The following is a 6,000-nucleotide window of genomic DNA, read 5'->3' as shown; positions in this document are numbered from 1 at the left end:
TCCATTGACACACTTTTTTTTCGCTGATGATGCATTACTTTTTGCCAAGGTTGAAGCGGAGGAATGCCTAGCTTTAAAACAGACCCTGGAGTCCTATTGCTTAGCTTCGGGACAACTCATTAACTTGGACAAGTCTGGGATTGCTTTTTTTTCTAACACTCTGGCTCAGACCCGTCTAGATACTTGCAGTAGTTTGGGCATCTCCCCTACCCAACAAACTTCTAAATACCTTGGGCTTCCTTCTAGTTGGGGTAAATCAAAGTCTGAAGCTTATAATTGTCTCATAGATAGAGCTGTTCAGAAAATGCAAGGGTGGAAGCAGAGATTACTATCACAAGCCGGTAGAGAAACCCTTGTGAAAGCGGTGGTCCAAGCAATTCCTTCCTATGCAATGTCCTATTTCATGCTCCCAAAAAAATTCAGCGATCAACTTAACTCCTACACCCGCAACTTTTGGTGGAGAGGCAACCCGGAGGATAGAGGCATCCATTGGGTGAGTTGGGCCAAACTCTCTCTCACCAAGTCTCATGGGGGTATGGGCTTCCGGGACTTTAGAGCTTTCAACCTTGCCCTTCTCGCTAAACAAGCTTGGCAGTTGTTTAAATTTCCCAACTCCCTTTGTGCCCAACTTCTAAAGGGAATTTATTTTCCATCTTCGGATTTTCTTTCAGCTGGAAGGGGGAGAAGGGCATCTTGGGCATGGTCAAGCATTCTCCAAGGGAGGGATCTCCTTCGTAAAGGCCTTCGATGGCAAGTTGGTAATGGTCAGTCCATTAATTTTTGGGAGGACTGTTGGATTCCTTCTTCTCCACATTTTAAACCGGTCAGTTTGAAACCAGATGGCTGCCAAGTTCAGTGGGTTGGGGATGTAATCAATTCGACCCACGCTGTGTGGGGCAGAGACAAACTTCTGGAGATTGTCAATCACGAGGATGTTAGTAATATCTCAGTCATTCCTATCTCATCTGAGGGTCAAGCAGATACTCTGATCTGGCACTATACCAATAAAAGAAATTATGAAGTCAAGAGTGGTTATCAGGTGGCCCGACAAGAGATGTTGGAAGCGCGCTCCTCTGTAGCTTCCTCCTCTATCCAGCCCCCTAAAGGTTTCTGGCAGTTCATTTGGTCCTTAAAGGTCCCCCCGAAAATCCGAAATTTCTGGTGGCGAGTATGCTGTAACAGGCTAGCAACAAAAGAAAATCTATTTCAGCGGAAGTGTGCTCCTTCTCCTAACTGTCCGGTATGTCAGGAAAGTGTTGAATCCATCGAGCATATTCTCTTCCACTGTGACTGGGTGAGAGTCGTGTGGTTTGGATGTAATTTGGGGCTCCGAATTGGGCTCGATCCGATTGCTTCAACTCTCCAGTGGACTACCTCTCTAATGCATTCTTGCTCTCAGGCACTTGACAGAAGAGAGATGGTGAGTAGGGTGGCCATCGTTGGTTGGTGTATACGGAAAAGTAGGAACAGTTGGGTTTTTCAACAATGCTCTGTGGATCCTCATCGAGTTTCTCAACAAGCCCGTGCTTATTAGTAGGAATTTGAACAAGCCCATCATTACCCCAGGCCTCCTTCACAGCAGAATTCTATTCCAGATCGCTCTCTCCCTCATTGGATAGCTCCCTTCCCTAGCTGTATGAAAGTTTCCTGTGATGCTAGCTTCTCTTCTTCGGATGGTAGAGCAGCGCTGGCTGTCATTCTGCGAGATAGCCACGGGAAACTAATTGATGGTACGACCTCTATAGCCTACTCTTCTTCGGCTAAACAAGGAGAAGCTCATGTTATTCGTCTTGCTTGCATGTTCTTCGAGCTCTGGGTCTTTTGAATCTTCAAGTGGAGAGTGACAGCCAAGAAGTGATCACCCTTTGTGTTTTTGAGCTGGTTCCTCCCTGGGACATTACTGCACTCCTGTATGATATTCAGGTTATGTCTTTTTCTTCCCAAGTTTCCTTTGCTTGGATTCCTAGGGAGTCAAACGAAGTAGCTCACTGGGTAGCACGAGCTCATCTTCTTGGAGCTTTGCCTTCTAATTGGGTTTCTACCCCTCCTGTTGCTCTCTCGGCTTTGCTTTTGGCGGATGTTTCTTTGTAGCCTTTGGGCTTTTCTTTGTAGCCTTCGGGCATTTCTATGATCAAAAAAAAAAAAAACTCATGGCCGCAGCTTGATGTTTAGAATAATAACTCATGGCTAAATCTTGATATTTAGAATATTTCTATTTATACCCAACAATGATTCTCATTTGGACTTCTTTGAACTAGATTTCTACTCAGTGGTTGATGTCGAATTGCGCGACCTAGGAGGAAAAAATGAAAGGTTTTTTTTCTTCTTTCCCCCTTGTGAGGGAGGTGTTGAGGAATTGCATCTCAGATTCAGTATATTTTTTTAAAAAAAATTAAATTAATAATAAAATTTATAAATATTAATAATTAAATTCATAAAAAAAATTATTAACTTGTAATTATTTTATAAAAAGTCCACTAATATGTAATTTTCTCGAGAAATTTGTTTTGGACCCATTGAATGACTAACATGGCAAATTGTGAATGGTTGCCGTAAAACCTCTCATTTACGGGTGAATTGTATATAAGGCAATCTCATCTTGAATATGATGATATTTTATGTTTGTATAACAAGTAGATAAATTAGTGAATTCAAAAGTATTATTAAGTGTATTTATTGAAAACTTAATTAAAATTATGCAAAAAAATAAAAAATAAAATACAATTATCCATACTTATAATTCACGTTCAATAAATCTTCAATTTGAATTTTTTCAATGACAAAAAAAGAATAAAGTTAATATATTGTTACTATTATTTAAAATGTATATATAATAAATATATGGAGTCTACTATTATTCAAATATATATATATATATATAATAAACATATGAATTTCTAAAATTGCGCTTGATGAGTTATATGACTTAAATAAAGTTAAGTGGCAAGTAAGTTCATAAATAGTGGTAAGGTATCATTTGGCAATTAGGTTGAGTTGATTTTTTGGCTAAATTAGTTACAAAAAAAATAAAATAGACTGAAAAATTAACAAAATAAAATGTCACATCTAAATCATAATTATTTTATTTTTTCTCTTATAAAATTTTAAAAAATCAAAAAAAACTATCCGAAACAAACGGTTTAGCCTGAACTTAGTTTAGAACAAGTGGTAGATTAGTTCTAAATTAATAGTATTTCAAGTTAATTCAAAATGAGTAGTGAGTCTTTTCATAATATCCTTGACTAAGTTAGAACAAGTGGTAGATTAGTTCTAAATGAATTCATTTCAAGTTAATTCAAAATGAATAGGGAGCCGTTTCATAATAAATTAGAAGTAAATTCATAAAAGGGCGATAAGTAACGTCATATATAGTAAGTTATTTTACTAGCAAATATAATTGAGACATAGTAAATATAATTGAAACAATTACTATTCGGTGTAAATTTTAAAAAATAAGTTTAGAGCAGTGCTAATTTTATATGCATTTTCATTAATAATTAAAGTGTTAAATTTTTTCATTAATTTGTAATTATTTTGTAAAACCACCACTGAATTGTAATGTTCCCAATATAATTCCACAGTCATGCTAGAGGCCTCTCGATGCTCGAATGTCTCAAATTTTTTTTTTTTTTTTGGAAGGGTTTTTTCTTTTTTTTTTTTTGGAAGAGTGGTTATGTGTAGGAGTGTGTTAAAAAATTAGACATCCTGCACCAACTCAGTCGGTGTGATTTGATGAGGTGATAAAATTGACTGATGAATTAGGCTGCTGGTTAAATTTAATTAATTTCATATAGTTTTGTACGAGTCCATACTATATTTCTTTTCAAATCAGGAAGACTGGAATCGTGATTTTTTTTTTTTTTTGGCTGGGTTGGTTTTTTTTTTTTTTTTTTTTTTGGCAAAGGTATGTGCAGGGGTGTGCTAAAAAATTGCACATCCCGCTCCAACTTAGCCTGCGTGGTTTGATAGGGTGATAGAATTGATTGATCAGTTAGACTGCTGGTTAAAGTTTATTAATTCCATATAATTTGATATGAGCTCATACTACATTTTTATTTTAAATAAAAAAAACCAAACAAAACAAAACAAAACAATTTCAAAACATTCGACCTCGAAGTTTCGAAGCCTCAATCATTTTTCTAATAACCCTGATGAGTGGGGGGTTTCTTTGCGAAGTTCCACCCATAACATGTTTCAATGAGGAAAATTATAATTCAAACAGAATTCGATTACAGACACCATCAAAGCTTGATAGTATGATGTGGGTTTTGTTAATTAAAAATATAATATGAACTTGTATAAAATTAATAGAATTAACAAATTTTAACCAACAGCTTAACTGATTATTTAATTTTATCCCCCTATCAAACCACACAAGTTGAGTTAGTACGGAATGTCTAAGTCACCCTTGCAAAGAAAAAGAAAAAAAATCAAACCAAAACAGCCCAAAAAAAAAAAAAAAACAGCCTCAATCATTTTTCATAATTCTACATGTTAGTCCATTAACAAACTTTTTTTAAAAAAAATTTATAGAAAAGTACGAGACTTATTGTACATCCGATTTTTAAATAGTTTGGATTATCGAAATGAGACCCGTGATGGGTCCCACAGGCTCAACAATACTGTTCAATCCACTTTGTAGACTAGAGACAAGCTTGCTCTTATTTTATTAGACTTCGCTTATTATTCGATTAAACCTCACCTAGTGCTCAGTGAATTTCTATTTACTACTCAATCAAACTCTACCTACTAGAAGATATATGCACTCTCACTTTGCTGTTAGCTGAATTGAACACTAACCCGTATGGTGATTTGTATACCAAAGCGCTCGAAATTTTACTACTTAATAAGACATCACTTAATTGGACTTAACTTACTACTTAATTAAATATCACTTACTACTTAGTAAGATTGCACTTACTATTTCATTAGACTTTACTTACTACTTAATTAAACTCTACTTACTATTTAATGAGAATTGACTTACTGCTCGATTAAATCTCACTTACCACTCAATAAGACTAGTTTACTACTCAATGATACTTCACCTACTACTCTATCAAACTTGACTTATTACTTAATCAAATATGAGTTATTACTCAATAAGACCCTACTTACTATTACTACTCAACAAGACCCAACTTACTATTGAATGGTAAGTAAAATTAGAATGAACTATAAGTAAAGTCATAATGAGTGGTAAGTAGTAAAATAAAAATATGAAATAGAAATTAGTTTTTTCCCGACATAAGTAACCCTCACTCGGATTTTAATGAATAGTTATGAACTTTGTGATCTTTGATTATAACTAGTTGTGTTATTGATTATGAGTACAATTATATCAAACTTATAAGATTAATTGTATTTAGTAGTAAATTAACTCGCAACGAATGGTAATTAGAGTCCTATTAGTAAACTTCTTTATTAGGAGTGAGCATGATTTAATTTGGTTGGTTTAAAAATAAACTAATGACCAAACGATTACTTATTGATTTTTAAAATTTAGAATGAAATTATAAAAATCTTAAAATCAAATCAAACTAAAATATTACTCATAACTTACTCAAACATTAAACAATGTGATATCATTTTACAAATAAAAATAATTTACATAACTTAGTACTCAACCCCCGCTACTACTACCATCACCACCATTACCATTGCCACCGTTACTACTACTACCACCATTGCCACCATACTACTACTACTACCACCACCTTCATCATTGTTTCCATAAATATCACTAAAATTTTACTACCACTACTATCGCTACCTCTACTACCACAGTTGCCAACACCACCACCATCAACGCTACCATGCCACTACTGCCACCACCATGCCGCTACCACCACTACCACGATCACCACCACCATGCCACTACCACTACCACCACCACGACCACCATCATATCATCACTACTACTCAATCAAACTCCACTTATTACTCAATCAAACATAACTTACTACTCAATAAGACACCACTTAATCGGGCTTAACTTGT

The sequence above is a fragment of the Camellia sinensis genome, chromosome 1 (genome assembly GCF_055761805.1).
Source record: "Camellia sinensis isolate YWXY chromosome 1, ASM5576180v1, whole genome shotgun sequence".
NCBI lineage: Eukaryota > Viridiplantae > Streptophyta > Magnoliopsida > Ericales > Theaceae > Camellia > Camellia sinensis.
Note: the sequence above shows the minus strand (reverse complement) of the source record.